Below are 23825 nucleotides of genomic sequence, written 5' to 3' on the forward strand. Positions count from 1 at the left end.
AACTAACACGAATCATCTTAAAAGTTCAAGACAAAATTTCAGAAGTTTCAAGACAAAAATCTCTTACTGCATTTTTATTAGGGCTATTTACCTTTTAAAGGAACTGGGATGCTGTGGTAGGGAAACTTACTGAAATCTTTTTAAATTGCATTGTACTGGTTTTCCAGTTATGTTTTAAAGTCAACTATATATATATATATATATATATATATATATATATATATTAAATCAAGCAAGGTTTGGAACTCTCATTATCCAAGTGTTCAATTGCTCAGCCCCTTTTAGTTCTCTGGATACAAAGCTTTCTAAATAAGCCTCAAGTGTTTGAAAGTTGCCTATTACTTCATCACAAACAATCTTCCCATGTGAGGTTGCTGGGCATGGGAGACTGGCATTGGCAACAATGTAGGAAATATTGTATGAGAAACTCAAACCCATGGCTCTGCCTCACGTCCCACTGAAATAGAAAACAATCCTAGAGCCAAAAGGAACTCAGGAAGAATTCTCTCTGTTTGACTCAACTAGAATCAAGCTTGGACAATCCAAGGACTTCCTAAGGAGTTAATTCTATATATTATGCATCAATGCCAGTCATCACCATTATCATTCAAAACTCAGTAAACTGTTGAGCACAAAGCTAGGGAGTGGGCGTGTAAAGATAAACACATTTGGTTCCTACAATAAGGAGATCATAGTAAAATTGAGGAGACAGGCCACATCCATATCAAGATAGATCACCATTCAAACCAGCATTTGACAGTTGATACATAATAGTTGGGGAGGAGTACACTTCAGTATGCAGATGTAAGGTGAGTGAAATCCTGGGGGTTAGGGAGGCAGCTAGATCTGTAAAAGGAAGTAAGGATTCTAAGAAAGGTTTAAGAAAAAAGCTTTCTGGATCCCTGGGTGGCTCAGCGGTTTAGGTCTGCCTTTGGCCCAGGGCGTGATCCTGGAGTCCTGGGATTCATCGGGCTCCCAGCGTGGAGCCTGCTTCTCCCTCTGCCTGTGTCTCTAGCCTCTGTGTGTGTGTGTGTGTGTGTGTGTGTGTGTGTGTGTGTGTCTCATGAATAATAAAAAAAAAATCTTAAAAAAAAAAGCTTTCAAAGTTTAGATGATCCAACTCAAATCTGGTTAAAACATGAATGTAGTTTTACTTAATAAACTCAAGAATTCATTAATGAGAATTTATTGAGATGTATACTAGTGACTTGTGCACTTTTCTGCATATGCTATACTTCAAAACAAACTTTAATTTAAAAAAAAATAAAAATGCAAAATAACAGGGTAAAGTCTTGTCATTAAAGACTTTAACTTTAATTTAAAAAAATTTAAAGTAATGCTTACCTGTAAGATAATCAAGGAGCACAGAAAATTTTTAAATAGAAAGTGAAAGCTTCCCAGGTAATCCTCTCCGTCTCTCTCCCTCCCTTCCTTCCTCTAGTCACATTGTTTCTCCCCTTCCCCACAGCTGGAAAGTCATCTGCCCTCAGGCCACACTAGTTCAATCAGTGGCTCTCTTAACTCCACCATAGCTTTTAGCTGACAACTGAAACATGCTCTGAGACCTCTCCTACAATGTGAACTGGGAAGGCTTTTCTGTTCCTTGAAGTACCAGAACTTGTATTGATTGTGAGTAGGATTGCAAGATTTAGCAAGAATAAACAAAACTCTGAATTCTCAGTTGTATTTGAATTATAGATAAATAACTAATGAAATATTAGTATAATTGTATCCCATTTGATATTTGGGTCATACTTATACTAAAATGTTATTTGCGTTTATGGGAAAATCAATTCTACTGGGAATCCTGTATTTCAGCTGAAAACTCTATATTTGGGACACATGGATCCACAACCACCCATTTAGACATTAGACTTTGTTCTCTACACCCAACATACATAGAAAGAGAAACAATATTTATAAGATCCTATAACTTTGCCAACATTTATTTTGTTTTTATTTGCTTTATTTGATGTACTATTTGTTTTTATTTTAAAATCTATACATTTATGGATTTTTAAAAATTTTAAACACTACAAAAGACAGGAACGGTAGGGTAAGAACATCCAAAACTTTGCTCTTTCATAAAAGAAACAAGAACACTGGCAAAAATTGTCACAATCAACATTTTCAAAACTTCAGAAATTAACCAAAGACTGGCAACAACACAAAAAGTGTTCTTTCAAAATAAACGGCTGCATCTCAGTAACAACAGTAAGATTTGTGATGTTTTATCTTGTCCTATTCCCATTCTCCTCTGCAAAACTCTTAGAAGTCTTGAAGAGAAAGAGCTGCTTCAAACACAGTGAAAAACAGCAGCTTGGCAACTCCTGGAGGAGTTAGAATGGGTTTGGCTCCCCAAAAACACCTTTCTTAGAGAATTGTCATTATTTGATCTGTCTGGTAGTTCCCCAGAAATACTCAATTGCAAGGCTTGTCTTTATTTGACATTTTATTTTACTCAGACCTCTCTCATTTCAAATATCCTTTTTCCTAAGAGTGTTTGTTGAAAAAAAAATCCATCACAGTTCTTTAACAACACAGTTGCCAGAGAAAATAATAATAGTTGGAGCTAAGAAGAAGCTGATCAAAAAAGTTAAAGGGAAAAGATGGGGAATGAGATGTCCATTGGGGCCTTTGAAAACTCTTACACATTCTTAGAAATCAAGAAAGCCATGCACATGGGTAAAGTTGTGTTTAAACCAATGCTATGTATATGCCCAGGAAAAACATAAGAAGACCCCACCCTAAGCTTGCATCACTAGCTGATCTTGAGGCTCTTGGTAAGCAGGAAGTAAAGACTAAGGAAGAGTTATAAATTACTTGCCTGAACATTAGAATTATTCTTCAAAACGCACACAGACCCCACTGGCAAAAATTGGGAGACTTATTTCCAGACACTTAAAGAAATTTCTGATTAAGAAATTAATCAGAAATTGGGAGAGAATAAGTCTCCCAATAAGCTAACCAAGGGAAGATATCACTGGCTAAAGATGACAAAGAATACAGACTTTACAAGATTTATTCAGGAAAGTTACTATACAAGCAAACAACTACAACAACAAACCCTAGGGAAGGATAAAATGTGATCTCAGGTGTTGCCATATTATATTATTTTAAATGTCCAGTTTTAAGCAGCAAACTTATCAGGCATGCAAAGAAATAAGAAAGTTTGGACCATACACAGAGGGAAAAAAATGCATTCAACACAAAGTGTTGCTAAATAAGCTTAGATATTGGAACCTGTAGACAAAATATCTAAATCAGCTATTAAAAATATGTCCAAAAAAGTAAATGAAATTATGTTTGAAGAGCTAAAGGAAAGCATGAGAAGGATGTCTTACTAAATATCAATAGAAATAGATAACACTAATTAAAGATACAGAAATTATTAAAAAGAAACACATAGATATCTTGGCATTGAAAAGTACAATAAGGGGATCCCTGGGTGGCGCAGCGGTTTGGCGCCTGCCTTTGGCCCAGGGCGCGATCCTGGAGACCCGGGATCGAATCCCACGTCGGGCTCCCGGTGCACGGAGCCTGCTTCTCCCTCTGCCTGTGTCTCTGAGCCTCTCTCTCTCTCTCTGTGACTATCATGAATAAATAAATAAAATCTTTAAAAAAAAAAAAAAAAGAAAAAAAAAGAAAAGTACAATAAGGGATCCCTGGGTGGTGCAGCGGTTTGGTGCCTGCCTTTGGCCCAGGGCACAATCCTGGAGACCCGGGATCGAATCCCACGTCGGGCTCCTGGTGCATGGAGCCTGCTTCTCCCTCTGCCTATGTCTCTGCCTCTCTCTCTCTCTCTCTCTCTCTCTCTGTGTGTGTGTGACTATCATAAATAAATAAAAATTTTAAAAAAAGAAAAGTACAATAACTGAAATGAAAAATTGGTTAGACAGGCTTAACAAATTTGAGCTGTTATGATAAAAAATCAGCAACCTTGAAAATAGGATTATTCAGATGATACAGTCTGAGGAACATAAAGAAAAGAATAAAAGAAACACACACACACACACACACGAGTCTCAGAGATCTATGTGACAGCATCAGGCATAACATCAAATATTTAATAAAGTGTCAGAAGGAGAGAAGAGAAATAAAGGGACTGGAATAATATTTGAAACATTTCCTAAATTCAATGGAAAAATATTAATCCATATATCTAAGAAGCTAAACTTATTACAAGTAGGATAAACTCACAGAGATCTATATATAGACATATTATAATCAAACTGTCAAAAGACAAGAAAATATTAAAGGCAGCAAGAGGGAAGTGACTCAATTTATACAGGAGATCCTCAATAATATTAGAAACTAATTTCTCATCAGAAACCATGGAGGTCAGAGGCAGTCACATGATATTTTCCAGGTGCTGAAAAAGACTGTCAACAAAGAATTCTATACCCAACAAGATGATCCTCTAAAAATGAAGGAGAATATAAAATGGGTCACCTCCTTCAGAAAACAGTTTGGCAGTTCCTCAAAAAGTTTGACATGGAGTTATCACATGACCCAGCAATTCCATCCCTAGATATGCTCAAGAGAATTAGAAATATATGTCCACACAAAACTTGTGCACAGATGTTCATAGCAGCATTATTTATGATAGATAAGGAAAGGAAACAACTCAAACATCCATCTACTGATGAATACATAAATAAATTGTGGTATATACACATACACATAATAAAGGAATATTATTCACCTACAAAAGGAAATGAAATATTGATAATACTACAATGTGGATGAACTTGAAAACATTACACTAAGTGAAAGAAGCCAGACACGAAAACCCACATACTTTATAATTCTATTTATATAAAATGTCTATAATATAAAATTTCTTACAGACAAAAAGTAGATCAGTTGTTGCCAGGGTTGGGGATATGAGGGAGTATGGAGTGAGTGCTAATGGTATGCCCTTCTTGGGGTGATGAAAACTTTCTGAAATTAACATTAAATAGGTATAATGGCTTCACAACCCTGCAGGTATACTAAAACCAACTGAATTGTACACTGTAAATGTGTGAAGTTTATGGTATGTGAAATATATCTCAAAAAAAAGAAAGAAGAAAGAAAATTTAAAATTTTTAAAAAGGAAGAAGAAAGAAGAAATATACCTATAAAAAATGTTTCAAGTAGAAACAAATACACCATGACTACCACTCTTTCCAGTACCTAGTACTAGCCATTATTTTCTTTTACATTCCTATGGAAATGTTTAGTGGAAAGAAATGGACTTGGTCATCAACTGGACCTTGATTTCTGGTCCTGCCACTTATTAAATGTATGCTCTTAGCCAAACTATTCAGCATTTCTGAGCCTCATTTTCCTCGTGTGTAAACTGAATTATGTTTAAGAAACACCTCCCCAGTTTTAAAGTTTTCCTCCTACTTGGGGGAGCTCAAGTGACAATGTGTTTCTCGCCTTTCTCTAACTCTTTAATCACTCCATCTCAGGGGAGGTGAAGTGACTGACCCATCTGAGTAAACTTGGTAAAAAATAAATGGCTCGGATTCTCCATTTTCCTTCTTGGGAGTGAACTCTTCTCTGCAGTAAGTCTTTTTTGGACAGCTTCCATGTTGGGAAGTCTGCATTGGTTCAGCATCCAATTTACTAGATGGGTTCAGTAAAGGAGGCATTTGTGCCTCCTACTAATCTAAAATCATCTGATTTAGTCTTTTACAAAAAAAGTGATGTTTGTCTTCTACCTTCTTTTTTTTCTTATTTCTCAGGTTATTTCGAACTGAGGTGAAGAAGAGAGGTTATTTATTTGACCCCTTCAAGATTACTACCAATGATTACTACCTACCTTGAAGTATGGTTTTGAGGATTTTTTAAAAGATTTTATTTATTTATTCATAAGACACACACACACACACACACACACACACACACACACAGAGAGAGAGAGAGAGGCAGAGACTAGGCAGAGGGAGAAGCAGGCTCCATCCAGGGAACCCGATGCGGGACTCAATCCCAGTACTCCGGGATCATGCCCTGAGCCAAAGGCAGACACTCAACCTCTGAGCCACCCAGGCATCCCTGGTTTTGAGGATTGAAAGAGATATAATGTTTGAAAATATTTGAAAGATCTAGGTGCTTTAAAAATGATAACTATTAATACTATGTCTGAAAACAAAAAATAAAAGACAATGGTTTACATTAGGCTCTCACCCCATTATGTGTATCTCCATTAGCTGAGATCTTTTTTTTTTTTTAAACTCCACTTTCTGTGTTTTGTATTACAAGAAAAGGGTATATACTTAACATACCATTTCCAACTACATGTGCCCTTTTTATACTCTTGCCAGGGTACTTTCCCACCCTCTATATTGGTCAGTCTGTAACATGCAAGAAACAGAAACAAAATTCAGTCTTTAGCAAAAGAAAAAATCTCATGACTTTATGTGACTGAGAAAAGCAAAATGGATGTGATCTCAAATAGGACTAGATATAAGATCTCAATGTCACTTAGACGTTTCCTTTCTTTATTCATCATCAAGTATGCTGCTCCCTGCTTGTTCACCGCTGTACTCCCAACACCTAGACCAGTAATTGACACATAGTAAAGATGCAATAAAATATATATACAATGAGATAAGTGAATGTATAAGTTATTTCCTAATGTCCTCATTGTTTCTCCATACAACTATCCATAGTTAAATTTGGATTATAAAATCAAGCTATTGACCTGAGAAGCAAGGGCAGCCTTCTTTCATCAGTATGCCTTTATATCTATGTTTATCCACATTCAGGTTTATATTTAAATCTCCTAGGGATGAGTTTTGGTTGCCTGAGTCTTGTATCAACCTCACCAAACACTGACCATGAAAAGTGATAGGGCACTACAAGTAGCTAGCTTTGGTTGACATAACCCCTATGGCTAAGAAAATGTGACTGGAAGTATTACCACAACCTCATGAATGGATAACCACAAAGAAAAAGATTCTCCAAAGGAAGGGACACTGTAACAAAAAAGGAATAAGGGACATTGGGCAGATATAGACAATGGAGATTAACTACATCATTCCATCCTAAGGGTCTGTACTGCATTGAAAATTACTGCAGTCTAAAATCAAATCCTAAAATTGAGAGTTTATAGATTCAATAAAAAGAATTGATCACAATGACTCTTCTCCTAACACTTACAAAGGTCTAGTACTGGGCAGCCCCAGTGGCTCAGTGGTTTAATGCCACCTTCAGCCCAGGGCATGATCCTGGAGACCGGGGTTTGAGTCCCATGTCCCTGCATGGAGCCTGCTTTTCCCTCTGCCTGTGTCTCTTCCTCTCTCTCTGTATCTCTCATGAATAAATAAATAATCTTAAAAAATAAAAAAATCTTAAAAAAAAACTTAAAAAAAAGAAAACAAAAACAAAGGTCTAGTACTTCTCCAAATACTATGACATTTTTAAAAGTTTTATTGAGGTATAATTGACATATAACAAACCATACACGTTTAAAGTGTATAATTTGATAAATGTTTAAATCTGTAAGACTATCACAATGATCAGGATACTATATACATCCATCACCCTCCAAGTGTTTCCTCATGCCCTTTTGTTTTCCCCCATTCCTTTCTAACATTCCCCAAATGTTTTCTCCATTCCTTTCTAATCTCCCCACTTTTCAAAGGCAGACTCACCCATCCATACACAGCTTGTCATTTTGTGCCAAAAAAACCCTGCTGAGATGCTTATTTCAATTACACTGAATCTCTGGATCAATTTAGGGAGAATTGAATCCTTATCAATATTGAATATTCCAACTTCATAATATATCTCTCAACTTAGATATTTAATTTATCTCAAGATATTTTGCATTTTTTATTTTATAGGTCTTGCCTATCTTTTGCCAGACATTTTTATATTTTTATGCTACTGTGAATGGTATTGCTTTATCCTTTCAATTTTCAATTGTTTGTTGCCAGTATATAGAAATACAGTTGACTTTTGAATATTGATCTTGCTAAACTCACTTATTAATTCTAGTAGCATTTTTGTATATTCCATTGGATTTTGTAGAGATAGTAATGTCATCTGTGAACAAAATTTTATTTCTTTGTTTCCAATCTGGATTCCTTTTATGTATTATTATTGGCTTACTATACTGGCCAGAATTTAATTTTTGCTTTATGGATTTTGAACTTCTGTTACCAGGTTCTTTTTTTTTTTAATTTAAGATTTTAATTATTTACTCATGAGAGACACACAGGGAGAGGAAAAGACACAGGCAGAGGGAGAAGCAGGCTCCATGCAGGGAGCCCAGCGTGGGACTTGATCCCAGGACTCCAGGATCACGCCCTGAGCAGAAGGCAGATGCTCAACTGCCGAGCCACCCAGGTATCCCTGTTACCAGGTTCTTAAGCATATCATGCCCCTTGGTAAGTTGACCTCTTTGTCATTATGAAAAGACATTCTTATCCCTAGTAATATATTTTGCCCTAAAAATCTTCTCTGCTGGATACAAATATAACCACTTCAAGTTTCTTTTTATTAATGCTAGAATTAAACATCCTTTTATCATTCAAGTGTTTATATTTAAAGTGGGTTTCTTGTTCTCATTTAGGCAACACATGTACTAAAATTGGAATAATACAGAGAAGATTAGCATGGCCCCTGAACAAGGATGACACACAAATTCGTGAAGTGTTCCATATTTTTATGAAATATTACTCAGCTACCAGAAAAGATGAAAACCTACCACTTACATCGACATGGTGAAACTGGAGGGTTTTATGCTGAGTGAAATAAGTCAATCAGAAAAAGACAATCATCATTAAGTTTCATTCATATATGGAATATAAGAAATAGTGAAAGAGACCAAAAAGGAAGGGGGGAAACTGAATGGTGAAAAATTAGAAAGGCAAACCATGAGAGACTCCTAACTCTGGGAAATAAACAATGAGTTGCAGAAGGGGAGGTGGGTGAGGGGATAGGGTAACTGGGTGACCGGCATTAAGGAGGGCACATAATAAGATGAGCACTGGGTGTTATACTATATGCTGGCAAATTGAATTTAAATAAAATTTTAAAAATTATAAATAAATTAAAAAATAAAGTGGCTTTCTATAAGCATAGGGTTAAGTTTTGCTTTTTTATACAGTCTGATAATCTTTGATTTTTAACTGGGGTATTGAGGACATTCACATTTTTTTAAAAGATTTTTCATTTATTCATGACAGAGGCAGAGAGAGAGGCAGAGATCTAGGCAGAGGGAGAAGCAGGCTCCCAGCAGGGAGACTGATGTGGGACTCCATCCTCTATCCCAGGATCATGCCCTGAGCTGAAGGCAGACGCTCAACCACTGAGCCACCCAGGTGTCCCAAAGCCATTTACATTTAATGTGATCATTACTATAGATGAGTTAAAAACCACCATCTTGTTATTTGTCCTCTGCGTTTTTTGGACCTTTTTCTTCTTTTCCTATCTTCCTTTTAGATTATTTGCATATTTGAGAACTATAATTTGAGAACTCTTTTCTTAACTTACTAGCTATAATTCTTTGTTGTGTTTTCAGTAGTTGTTTTAGGACTTATAAGATAAATATTTGACTTATTAAGTCTATCTTTAAGTGATATTATACTATTTTATGTGTAGTGTAAGAACTTTATAACAGTATACTTTTTCCTCTCTCAGTCTTTGTGCTATTATTGTCTTACATTTTACTTCTTCATGTGTTGCAAACTCCACAATACATTGTTATTATTTTAGTTTTAAACAGATTATTTAATATTTTAAATATTAATAATAAAGAGTCTTTTCATTTACTAATATAGTTATTTCCAGTGTTTTTCATTCCTTTTTCGCAGATCCAGGTTTCAAGCTTATATCATTTCCCTTCTGCCTAAAGAATTACTTTTAACATCTTTTATAATGCAGGTCTTTTAGTGATAAAATCTTTCAGCTTTTGTGTGTTTAAAAAGTTATTTTACCTTCACTGAAGATATTTCCAGTGAACAAAGAACTGTACTTTTAAAGCTTTTCTTCTTGCAGCACTTGCTGGTATTGCTTCATTGTTTTATTGCATGCATTTTTTAACAAGAATTGTGTTGGCATCCTTATCTTTGTTCCTCTGTATATGTGTCTTTTTTTAATCTCTTACTGCTTTTGAGATTTTTTTTCCCTTATCGCTGGTCTTAAGCAATATGGCTCTAACTCTTTTACTGTATTTTTCTTCCTGTTCCTTGTACTTGGGGTTTGTTGAGTTTCTTGGATATAAGGGTTTATTGTTTCATCAAATGTGGAACATTTTTCAGCCATTATGTCTTCAAATACTTTTCTGTCTTCCTTCCTTCAGAGACTATAATTACACAAATATTTGGCTGCTTTATCTTGTCCAATAGCTCACTCATTTTCTCAATTTTACCAATCTCTCTCTGTGTTTCATTTAGATATCTCAATTGCTGTGGGCTCAGGTCCACTAATCTATGTTTGATGTGCCATTATTTACTATCTGGTGCATTTTTTTTTTTTTGCCCAGCGATGATCATTTTCACTTCTAAAATCTTGATTTGGGCATCTTTTATATCCTTCGTTTCTCTACTTATGTTCAGTATTCCCTCTATTTTTTTTTAAAGATTTTATTTATTCATGAGAGACACAGAGAACGAGAGAGGCAGAGACACAGGCAGAGGGCGATGCATGCTCCATGCAGGGAGCCCGACACGGGACTCCATCCTGGGTCTCCAGCATCACGCCCCGGGCCGAAGGCAGGCGCTAAACCCGCTGAGCCACTCAGGGATCCCAGTATTCCCTCTATTTTTTTCAACAGATGGAATACAGTTATAATAAGTGTTTAAATGTTCTTGTCTACTGATTCTATCATGTATGCCATTTCCATGTCATTTCTGGGTGCCTTCATTACCCAATCATTTAGCTCCAAATCCAGGCCAGTGTGAATTTGCTAGAATAAAACAGATGAATAAAAAGTCTGCTTTTGCCCTCTGCTGGCAGCCTCAGGAAGGAATCCTACTGGAGATGGTACCCAGGCTCATTAAACTGGCAGCTTCAATGGAGACATAAGTAGGATGGAAAGAAAACTTACCCAAGTTCTCTGAACACTGACTAATTGAATGCATTTTGTTTCCTCCTTTGGAAATCAAAATACATGTATCTGTGTTGAACTCTATGATGTGTATACATATTTTTGGGACAACTTCAAAAGACGTGTAGGGATTTTGCAGACCAAAGGTTTGGGGCCTTGAGCCAAATCCAGTCACACTTGTTTGTTTAAATAATGTCTATGGCCTTTTAATACTATAATGACAGAGTTGTGTGGCTGTAACAAAGATGACATAATACCTAAAAACAGAAATATTTACTACATGACCTTTTACAGAAAAATTTTGCTTATCTCTGATCTAGGCCAGTGGTTTTCCCAACTTTCTCTTTAAAGTTGGAGCAATTCTATAGGGTGCTCTGGGGTTTCATGGGGAGTGAAGGGAAGAAAACAGCACCCATGATTATCACAACCGCAGCCTCCACTTGGATATAGCAACTCTCTTTTTATCTATTAGATTATCTTTTAAAGTTTCTTTGGAAGACAGAATTTTAGAAAATTTAAATCTATTTCACATCTTTTTTTTTCAAATATGAAAGTGAAGATTGGAGAAGGAAGGTAAATTTCTTACTCAGCCTAACATAGCTCCTTATAACCCAAATTTCATGATTCCCAGGTCTAAGGGTTCTTTATACCATCTGAATTGAAATTGATTAAGAGAGGGCTCTCCTGAAGGGCCTCTAACTTAAAAAGAAAAAAAAAAAAAAAAAAAAAAGCACAGTGTCCAGGCTATGACTGGAGAAAATCTGCCTTGGGCTGGCATTCCCAGAACCACATCACCCACCTCTTGGCAGTCCTGCCCTTGATTTATGGGATTCTTATGAAACTGTCACACTCATGAAAAGTTATTTATTCAGTCCCATACAGAGTAACAGGAAAAAGTAATATGAACTTGAAAGGGTTGAGAGACTCAGAAATAGAAATCAGAGAGTCATAAAAAATAGAAAAGAAAAGCAAATATGGACATAATAAAGCGATTACCTAAGAACACAGGAAAGAAAGGGCCTGTGACAGGAGAAATATAACATCAAAAGAGAATCCCTGGGTTGCTCAGTGGTTTAGCACCTGCCTTCAGCCCAGGGCGTGATCCTGGGGTCCCAGGATCGAGTCCCAAGTCAGATTCCCTGCATGGAGCCTGCTTCTCCCTCTGCCTGTGTCTCTGCCTCTCTCTCCCTCTCTCTGTGTATCTCATGAATAAATAAATAAAATCTTTAAAAAAAATAATGTCAAAAGAGAACTGGATAGAAAAATGCAGATTCTCCATATAGGCTAAAAAATACTTGATGCTACTGCAAACTCTACTTTTATTTAGAGAAAAGGATCAGTGAAATATGGGCAAAAGGCAGGGAAGGACCACAAGAGTAACTCTTAGTCTCTCTTCAGCTCTGGCCCCAAACTTAAAACTCTACTCAATCATACCAAATACCTGTTAAGACCCACTCTCCTTAAAAGGCAGTATGGTATTTATTCTTTCTCAAGCATAAACTTTGGAGTCTCACAATCCCCCCCAAGTAGTGTATTGTTATGGACTGATGTTTGTGTCCCCCACCCACCAAATTCATATGTTCATGTGCCATACCCCCAGTATGACAGCATTAGGAGGTAGGATCCTTGGGAGATCATTAGGTTTAGATGAGATGGTGACAGTGAAACCCCCATGATGGGGCTAGTGCCCTTCTAAGAAGAGGAAGAGACATCAGAGTTTCCTCTCTCCATAATGTGAACATATAGGGAGAAGGTAGCCTTTGCAAGCCAGGAAGAGAGGCTTCACCAAGAACTGAATCAATTGGGCAGCCCGGGTGGCTCAGCGGTTTAGTGCTGCCTTCAGCCCAGGGCCTGATCTGGAGACCAGGGATTGAGTCCCACGTCGGGCTCCCTGCATGGAGCCTGCTTCTCCCTCTGCCTGTGTCTCTGCCTCTGTGTGTGTGTGTGTGTGTGTGTGTGTGTGTGTGTGTCTCATGAATAAATAAATAAAATCTTAAAAAAAAAAAAAAAAAACACTGAATCAATTGGTACCTTGATCTTGGACTTCTCAGCCTCCAGAACTGTGAGAAATAAATGTTAATTTTGCCACCCAGCCCATGGTATTTTGTTATAGCAGTTCAAGCTGACTAAAATATATATCAAAATACTTCTTTCAACTTCCCACTCACATTAGCTCTCCTTACTTATTAGTACCCCGAGCTTCAGTTGATCCACTTACTTGCCCTTATCTCTTAAGTCTCTGTGAAATGTGTAACCGATTTTGTTTTCCTCTTTGAGTTAGCTATTGAATAACTTAGAGACAAACTTAGGTCCCTTCCATAGCAAGTGTGAAGACTTCTCTGTATGTATTCTTGCAAAAACCTCATTCCTAGCCCCATTTTCGTCCCTGACTTCTTTTTCTCTCTGTTTAGGTGAAGGATATGTGACCTAGAAATGCATGGAGGACAGCAGCCACCTGCTAAGTCAGCATGGTGGTAGCAACAGAAACTAGCAAAGCAAAGGAAATCTCTTGGAACTTTAATTATAAGCTTCCAAATTCCCTCCCCATGTGGACATTCTTCCTCCACTGCTTAACATTAGAAAATTTGCTTGCTCTTGCCACTACTGACTATAATTGGGCCAGCATCTCTTAAAACTCAGTGACTAGAAGAAGGCTTTATCATGAAAATCAAGGTTGGAAGGACACCTGGGTGGCTCGGCGAGTGTCTGCCTTTGGCTCAGGGCGTGATCCCGGGGTCCTGGGATGGAGTCCCACATCGGGGCATCCTGCATGAAGCTGGTTCTCCCTCTGCCTGTGTCTCTGTCTCTCTCTCTCTCTCTCTCTCTCATGAATACATAAATAAAATCTTAAAAAAAGAAAATCAAGGTTGGAAATTTTGGTTTATCTGCATGATTCATTCCCATATTACGATAGCAGGTGAAAGGTAGAATTTGTATAGAGATCCGTGGAAGGCTATTGGCAAATTAAGTCATAGTAACAGATCTGAGTTTTGTTTGTTTGGTTTTTGTTTTTTTAAGAACTAATTTTCAAAGCCTATGTGTGTGGGAAGCTCATATGAAGAAAGACTGGAAACATGCCTCTAGCAAAACAAGCTGAGAAGGACACCTGGGTGGCTCAGTAGTTGAGCATCTACCTTCCACTCAGGGCATGATCCTGGGGTCCTGGGATCGAGTCCCGCATCAGGCTTCCCAGAGGGAGCCTGCTTCTCCCTCTGCCTATGTCTCTGCCTCTCTCTGTGTCTCTCATGAAAAATTAAATAAAATCTTTAAAAAAAACAAGCTGAGAAATTTGAAAAACTATCATAAAAATGAGGCTAGAAAAGCCCCTATCCAGCTAGCCTTGGAAAGTATCCACAGATCTTGAAGATAACCAGGATTCTGGGTGGAAAAATTTTTCATATATCATGAGATATCAAAGCTCATACACATACCTAAGATACAAGGTCCAAATTTTCACTACCCATACTTTGCAGGAAATCATGGTTTAAACATTACAATTTGGTCTAGGACTTGAGAAACCAACAGGACTGAAACATAAGCAAGCTCAAACTAGTTCGTAGGAATAGTTCTACAACTCAGAGCACACAGGAATCACCACCTCCAAACAAACTAAGATAACTTCACAGTAAAGACGTTACGAATTGTACAAGGAAACAATCTACCATGAGGGAGAATTGGCAGATGCGACAAACAGGAGAAGCAGCGTTTTCAAAGTCTGGAGAAAGTGCAGATCTTCCTCAAATTATGATGAATTACATTCCACTAAACCAATCATAAGTTGAAAATATCCAAGTCATAAATGCATTTAATATGCCTCACCTACCAAACATCAGAGCTTAGCTGAGTGCACCTTTGAACGTACTTAGAACGCTTACATGAGCCTACAGTTGGGCAAAATCATCTAACACAAAGCATATTTCATAATAAAGTGTTGGGTATCTCAGGTAATTTATTGAATTCTACTAAAAGTGATAAACAGAATGGCTGTATGGATGAAGAACATTTCTAAGTGTGTCAGTTGTTTACCTTCACAATTGAGAGACTGGGAATTGAGTTCACTGCCCCTGCTCAGCATTTCAAGAATCATAGAGCATAGCACCAGGCCAGGAAAAGGTGCAAATTCCAAATTCAAAGTATAGTTTCTACTGAATGCATATCATTCTGTGCCATCATAAAGTCAAAAGATCATTAAGCCAAATCATCTTAAGTTGAGGGCTATCTGTAGATCCTCTATAAGACTATAATAGTAAAACAAAGACATCATAATGAAAGAACACAATAGGATGTGAAAAGAATAGGCAGAGAACTATTAGAAATGAAAACCTGTTTAAATATCAGATCAGACACTGTATGAAGAACTAATGAGCTAGTGGATAGATTTGAACAAATTGCTAATAATGCAGTACAGACAAATAAAGGGGTAGAAATTATGAAATAGAAGTAGAAATATGGAGAGGTAAGTAAGAACATTAATCCTACGTATATCTAACATATTGAAAACAAAGTGAACTGGAAAATATAGGAGATGATTTTAAATAGGATTTTGCAATAAATGAATGTTCATAGATTGGGAATGTCTCAATGAAAAGGAAGAGGACCTGAGCCTTTAAAGAGGCAGGTAAATAAGAGACTCATGGAGAGTCTTGTAGGAATCATGAGGAAGAACAGAGTCAGGTCTCATTCTCATATCAGGGGATACAAGGGCACGGTTGTCCTTCAAGGTTAGCTGTTTCCAGAACACAAAAGAATTGGAAGTGGGCGATTCTTAAACCACCCTGCTTGCCAGAAACACGGATCTCAGATAAAGTTCAATATTGCCACACAGGAGTTCTGAAGGACTAAGTAGAAAGAATAAGGAGGGAATTTGCAAAAAATAAAGAATTTTCCAGAATTGAAAAAAAGACATAAACCTTCAAAATTTTGGAGTATGCTTAGTCCCAAATAAAAATAAACAAAACAAAAGCCATACCTAGACACATGGTAGTGAAACTGCAAATATGAAGAAATATTATTAATTAGGAACATTTTTCTTGCTCTCTTTTTCTTTCATCTTCCCACATTTCTGTATGACTGGTTTCATACAGCTGAAATTATACTTTCTCTTATTGCTTTCTGAAATTGAGAATGTAAGCAAGATCTAAATCAGTTATTAAACTAGGAAGATCTAATCAGTTATTAAACTAGGAAGATTTAGATCACCTCCACACCAATTGCCCTTCTCTGTCCTGGGAATTTCTCTTTAGGACTTATTTTGCCACTGTCTTGGGCCTTTTCCTTCTCTCCTTACATTCACTTTCCTTCTCCAAGACTGCTCCCAAAAAACCCCACAATTTCCTTCATTTATTTGGCAAAAAAAATTAGCCTTCTCTTCCTCTCCTTCTCTCTCTCTCTCTGTCTCTTTTTCTCTGTTTTCTCCCTCTTTTTAGACCAAACCCATTCCCAAAAAGAGCTTCAATAAATTTTCTTGAGCAAAACAGCTCCCCTCATACAAACTACATCACTACTCCGGTAGATGGAAGTTGCTGCCTTTGGAGGATTTTTTAATAATAAATAGCAATTCCCACCCCCCCAGAAACAATCATTTGTCCCCCTTAATTTTCTAGTTCTGTATGTAGTACATACATAATAGTCTTTTAATTCACCTTTGACTCCTAATCTTCCATGCTGGGCCAGGGCAGAGTGGGACGCAGGAATAGGATAAAGATTCTCATATATATGTTGCTTTAAAGTGGAAAAAAAATATAAAGGATTTGTTATTTTATATTCCACATGAAAATGGCTAAGCTAAAGCAGCCACATCAAAACTATTCAGTCAAAATGTCATGTACACACATCATAGTAAAAATCCTATCCTACAGATGGGTAAAGTGAAGCTCCAAGCATCCAAACTGAGTTCTCCAAACTCACATAGCTGGTAAGTGGTTGAGTTGGGCCTTCAGCCCACATCTTCTGACTCAAAATACCATTCTTTTTTAGTGATACTTTGCAGCCTATAGAGTTTCTTTCTCAATTTAATAAGTTTCATTTTAACCCAAGGAAAAAAATTGAAAGTTATTGTAACTACATGTACTTTATATATTCTCCTAAGTGTCATGATTTGGGTAAAACTGGGAGTTCAATTCCTCTTCACAATGGAAGCTCCCAGCCGGTAAACAGGGAAAGAACTTATGCAATTCCTCCAGCAGAGCTTTATTTTTTTCTACATATAAATCAGCATGCAAAATCCCAGAGCAGTGTTGTGACTTTCATACTTATGGAAATCAGATTGGCCTCCTGCACTTCGAATAAAGTGGGTATCTTGATGGGTTGTATTATTTCCTGCATGTGGTGTTCCATCTATGCTGTGAGCCAACAGCACCACCTTATCAGGACAGAAGAGTGACTTTCTAAAGCATTGCCATAAAAACTGCTGCTATGAGACCCACCATCTTCCAAATTATCTACCTTGCAATTTGCCCTGGAGAACTTGGGCAAAGGGACAAAGACACATTGTCTTCTAGACTTCCACTGGAGATCAGAAGTTGTATGAAGCCATCAAGTGTAGTCATTCATTTGTATATTCAGTCATCCAACAAGTATTTAAACACCTATTATGTGCCGACACTGTGCTAGGTGTTGGGGATATGCCAAAGAGAAGACACAATTCCAGTCTTCTTGGAGCTTATAGATTAGGAAGAGAAACAGGCATGAAAAAAATACTGTAACTAACGCAAGTAACTCAAATGTCACTATCCCCACAAGCAGCTGCTCTTTTAGCCTCCTGTTAATCTTGATACTGGACACAGCATTGCTCTTCTTTCTAGTAAATAGATAGAAAATCCTCTCTACATTGAAAGCATTAACAAGCAATGTAAACATTGACCAAGATTCTGTATAGGAGATGAAGAAGGAGTTTGGTTTCTGTGGTTACACACCTCAATGGAATACTCCAAATTCTCTTAGGAAGTGTCTGGTCTCTGACCTGCATTTTTCCTCTGTCCTTTGTGAAGCAGTTCTGGACCTTGCTGTCTTGTGATCTCTATCTTTCTGTATGTTCACCCTGGAACTTTCTTTTCCACCCCCTACTTTCCCACCCCCACCATGGCGAGCAATTCAGCTCTGCTTTTGAGTTTGCCTACAGCCTCTCTTACTGGCAGCATCTCTGGGTGTAGCAAAGACAATGTTGTCCCCTGGCTAGAATCCACTTCCTCAAAAGAGTGTGTGTGTTGGGGTGGGGTGGATATAACATAAAAAAAAAAAAAAAAAAAAAAAAAAAAAAACCTGGTTGTGCTACTCTTAAATAGGTAGTAATTATAATTGGCTACAGAGAGAAAAACAGGTGTGAGGAGACTGAGTAAGAGGCCAGCCTAGCACGATGGCCAGGAACAGCTGTGCAATAGCACCCCACCACCCTCCTGCCATGTTAAGACCCTGCCTCCTGAGTCAGCCTGCATCTAATTGGGAGCAGCTACAATCACTGTCTGAATAATTCTCTGGAATAGAGTTTCTTCCTGAATGACTCGATTCACACGGGATGAGAAACTGTCTCTCTCCACCAGGAAGTGGAATAAAACAACTGACTCACATTTCACGCTTCTGTTTTTGCCAAGCATAGATGATAATGTCTGTTATTCAGATGTGGGCTAGAGCTGAATCTGCTTTGTATAACTGACGGATCTGGCTTAGAAGTTAAAATCCAGGTAGCAGGCAGCCAAGAAAGGCATATTGAGTTAAGTTCCTAGGTCCTAGATTCCAGCCAAATCCTGGAGTGTGGCCATTCCTTGGTCTGGTGATCTGGACCCATCTTGCATCTTGGACAAGGCCTGAGATGATCCTATCAATTCAGAAGTTTCCCCCCACCAAGCCATCCTCCCATTATGTCTCCTGGAGAAGGTACAAATCCCAGATACCCTTTGAACATGTCTGATATCCTAGACCTAAAGTATGGAGCATCAGGCTTCAGAGACCAAAGGTGGATGACACTTGTAGATGCTAGGGATGTCAGTATTGAGAACATATGGCAGAAATCAAGCTCAGGGACTAAGTGGGAGTAAACACAACCACCAAAAACAAGAACAGTCCCCAGGTGTAGACTGCTGGACAGACACCAGGTCTATAGGCCCAGTACCCATGAGTTGCACTTTATTTGGAGGAATGCAGGGGCTCTGACCTGAATTTATGTGCCTCCTAATCACTGTTAATGATTAAGGGAGTCAGCCAGTAGAACCCTAATTTTTCCCTTTTAATATCATTTCCTAATCATTTCTGTATGTAATTACATACTGGAGACGTGATAGGTCTCCCAACTATCACAAAAAAAAAAAAAAAAAAAAAAAAAAAGACCTGTGATTTATATGCATGTAATTATGCCATAGTGGGTATTATTCACTGTGTTCTGGGATATGTCCACACAATATCTAACATCACAGTAAGTCTGTTGTACTATACTGGGTGAAAAAGTTTCTTCAGCTGTACCACCATCACCACTAGGGAGTACTCTTCACAAGTATCGAAAACATGAAAGACAAGGGAAGATAAAGGAACAGTTCCAGATTACAAGAGACCAAACAGACACGACAACTAATGCCATATGTGCTCCTGGACTGGATCCTGGACGAGGAAAAATAATCACCACAAAAACAGCACTGGGACCATTGGAGCAATATAGATAGGAATTTTAGGTTATAGTATTACATCAAAGTTATATGATTCTGGTCATTGTGGTGTAGTCACGTAAGAGAAGTCCCTACTTTTAAGGAAATACACAGTAAAGAATTTATGGATAGAGAATCATAGTAACTGTAAGACATTTTTTAAAAATTTTTAATAGAGAGGGAAAGAATAAGAGCAAATAATAAGCAAATTGAGCAAAATAGTGACCATTGGTAAATCTTGGTAAAGGGAATACAGGTATCTTTTGACTTCTGTGAAAGCTTGAAATTGTATTAAAATAAAAATGTTTAAATGACATATTCTATTTAGAGTATTTAATTAATCTTTTAAAAAACATAGATAAAGAGTATATCACTCTCCTATTGATTTCCTATAGAAGCAAATTACCACAAATGTGGCTTAAAACCACATTAATTTATCATCTTACATGCCTGTTCTGGCTTCTAGAGGCTGCCTGCTTTCCATACCATTCCACCTCATCCCAACTTCTGTTTTCACCCTCTTGTCTCCTTTCCTGACACTGGTGCTATTGCCTTCTCCTAAAAACCTTTTGTGATTACGTTGGCCGCCCCCTAGATAGTCCATAATCTTCCCATCTCAGGTCCTTAATCATATCTACAAAATTCCTCTTGTCACAAATCCCAGGGTTAGGGTGTCTTCAGGAGGCCATTATTCTGTCCACCACAGAGTAATTCAGTTTTTAGTATAAAGAGAAACAATTCTATCCCCCTCTCTTTTTTTTTAAATTTTTATTTATTTATGATAGTCACAGAGAGAGAGAGAGAGAGGGAGGCAGAGACACAGGCAGAGGGAGAAGCAGGCTCCATGCACCGGGAGCCCGACGTGGGATTCGATCCCGGGTCTCCAGGATCGCGCCCTGGGCCAAAGACAGGCACCAAACCGCTGCGCCAACCAGGGATCCCTTTTCTTTTTCTTTTTTTTTTAATTTTTATTTATATCCCCCTCTCAAACAAATGTTAAAGAATATTCAAAGAATTTTGGTTTGAAGAGGCAAACTCAGGCCTGGGAAGGGGAAGAGATGCCATGAAAACACAGCATACCAAAGGCACTATAATATTCGAGATCTTAAGTCTGTTTTATTATTCTTATTTAGACTGTGCTTATTCTTATTTAGACTGTGCATTAATCTATTATATGATTTCATTCGTAATTATTTTTAAAAACACATGGAATTAAATAAAATGATAGATATTCCAAACTGATAAGGCTTACGTTCATCTATTAAGACCTAGAGTATTTTGAAAACTTTCTACTTAAATGTTTTTGAAAAAAAATGTTTTTAATAATTTATCTTCTTATTAGCGTTAATTACAGGGAAACATGATCTTAGTTAGCAGACCTAGCAACTAATGCCTTGAACCTATCTATGGCAGAGTAATTATTACTTTGTCAATCAATCAAAGTGAACAAATAGAAGTTGTTAGTTACCATCAAAAATTGTGCCAAACCAAGTCAGTGGTTGTCAGGTGTTATGGGCGGGAGGGTGAGAGTGAATATGAATATAAAGAGACACCATGACAAAATTACTTGGCGTGATAGACTGTTTTGTAAGCTGAGTAGAGCAATGGCTATATGAATCTTTAAAATTCATAGAACTGTGCGCCAAAATAAAAATGTCAATTTTACTTTATGATAATGTAAAAAGTAAGAGCTTAGTGTGTAATATTCAGGAAAAAAAACTATGCTATTTTGATCCAACAGTTTTAAATCTAGGAATTTAGCCCATGAAACATATCCATACACACACTCACATGTTCACAAAAACAATGAGTATATTCACTGAAGCAATAGCAAGAACCTGGACCCTGTCTAAATGTTTATAGCAGAGGACTAGTTAAACATATTATAATGCTTTCATGTATGCAAGTCATTAAAATAGACTTTAAGTAAACTAACATGTAAGAGATGTTCTTCCAGAATTGGCTAGAGATTGGGGTGATAAATAACCCACATACTAAAGGGAGTCTAAAGTAATCAGAGGTCACATACCTCTTCAGGACAGATAAGAAACAGCTAGATTGGCTCAGCTACTCAGCTATCAGTACATAATTGCCTCCAATGCATACATATATATGCAGACCACTTTGGAAAACAAATCTAAGGAGAATTTTCGGTCTTCAGATGTCAGCCTTGTGGTGAATGCTATGGTTTCTTTTTCCTTCCTCATGAGAAGACTATCCCTCAAAAGAATTAAGTGGGGAAAAATGCACAGAAATTAGAGGTGCAGGCAAGACAGGGGTCCTCACATTTACTCCCTGCTTGCATACCTGCTTTTTCAGTAGAACTGCTCATCTGTCCTCTGTGTCTACCTGAGCAGGAAATAAAAGGAGACAAAGCCAGGCAGAGGCCACAGCCATGGAGCAGTCTCTCCATCCATTCTTGGGTGTGACAAGGACATGTGGGCTTCCTGAGCATGAAGCGATCTTTGGAATATAGCTTACTGGGTACCCTATCCAAGAGGCTTGGTCACCAGGAGAGAGGACCCCATCCCCCTGCCCCTGTGAACATGAGACGGTAGCATGAACTGTTCTGGGAAGGAGCTGAGAGGGAATTGGAGAAAGTTAAACCCTGGCATATTTTCCATACCAAAGAACTATGCCCTGAGGAGAATTTTCTGGGATTTCCCTGAAGAAGCCACACATGTGACCCATGAACAAAGCAGACTTTAGAATTCAGTGAGCACCATCTGAACTCCCTAACAATCATCACCATATTCCTCTGCTTAGGCTGCCAAAACAAAATGCCACACTGAGTGGCTTAAACAACAGAAATTTATTTTCTCACAGTTCTGGAGGCTGGAAGTCCAAAATCAAGGTGCCAACAGGGTTGGTTTTATAAGGCCTCTCTCCTTGGCTTTGCATGGTCATCCCTCTGTACATGAGAGCTGCTGCTGTCTCTCTGTATGTCCAAATTTTCTCTTCTTATAAGGACATCAGTGAGACTAGATTAGGGCCTACACAAATGGCCTAATTTTAACTGAATCACCTCTTTCAAGGCCTTATCATGAAATACAGTCACATTCTGAGGTACTAGGGGTTAGGGCTTCGACATGATTCTTGAAGAAGGACACAATCCAGCCCATTACAATCCTATTAATAAGAGACACTTGCCTCTCTGACTGTCCCTCCATCTCATCCCAATGAAAGATGTACAAGAAGAGGGCAGAAGAGTGAAAGGTGACCCACACTCTTCTCTACTCCAAATCCTCTCACTGAGGTCTGCTCTACACTGGCCAATTTGAGGAGGAGAATGAACATTAAACTGGATATAAAGGGTACCTGAGTGCTCAGCCAGATGAGCATCCAACTCTTGGTTTCAGCTCTGGTCATGGTCTCAGGGTCATGAAATTGAGCCGAGCCCCATGTCGGGCTCTGCACTCAGCAAGGAGTCTGCTCAAGATTCTCCCTCTCCCTCTGCCTCTGGCCCTCCTCCCCCACTCTCACACACACTCTCTCTCACTCTCTCTCTCTAAAAAATAAATAAATAAATTGGATGTGAAAAAAATTGGAGGTGAAATTTAGTTTTAGACTACTCTAGACATTTTAATAATAAAAAGTGGCCAGAAAGCGGGATCCCTGGGTGGCGCAGCGGTTTGGCGCCTGCCTTTGGCCCAGGGCGCGATCCTGGAGACCCGGGATCGAATCCCACGTCGGGCTCCTGGTGCATGGAGCCTGCTTCTCCCTCTGCCTGTGTCTCTGCCTCTCTCTCTCTCTCTATGTGACTATCATAAATAAATAAAATTAAAAAAAAAAAAGTGGCCAGAAAGCTATGAGACCTACCCAAGATATCATTTCGTTCAATGAAGATTTCATGCAATACGATGGAAAGGCATGATTGGAGAGAAAACAGTTTTATATTTCTGTTCTATTGAATACAACCTGTTTGATAAGCTAATCATAATATACATTGATATGGAAAGAAGTCCATGATATATAATATACTGACTAAAACAGACTAGAGAATAGATTGCCTGTTAGGCTCCAACTTGAATTAAAACATGACAGGTGTCTATTGTTCTTGGTTGCCCAGTATCCTTTCCCTTGACTTTTCTAGTAACGGACACTTTCCCCAACAATGGGTTGTGCACGTGACTCCAGCTGAGCCT

At 38.0% G+C, this 23825-nt stretch overlaps 1 non-coding gene across 1 annotated transcript; it reads left to right on the top strand.

Moving 5' to 3' along the window:
• Positions 1-8555: 8555 nt before the first annotated feature.
• LOC112672659 (U6 spliceosomal RNA) lies at positions 8556-8664 on the top strand. Its single transcript, XR_003144399.1, has one exon. It is a non-coding gene; the product is annotated as a U6 spliceosomal RNA (small nuclear RNA).
• Positions 8665-23825: the final 15161 nt, after the last annotated feature.

The sequence above is a fragment of the Canis lupus genome, chromosome 28 (assembly GCF_003254725.2).
Source record: "Canis lupus dingo isolate Sandy chromosome 28, ASM325472v2, whole genome shotgun sequence".
In the NCBI taxonomy this organism is placed as follows: domain Eukaryota; kingdom Metazoa; phylum Chordata; class Mammalia; order Carnivora; family Canidae; genus Canis; species Canis lupus.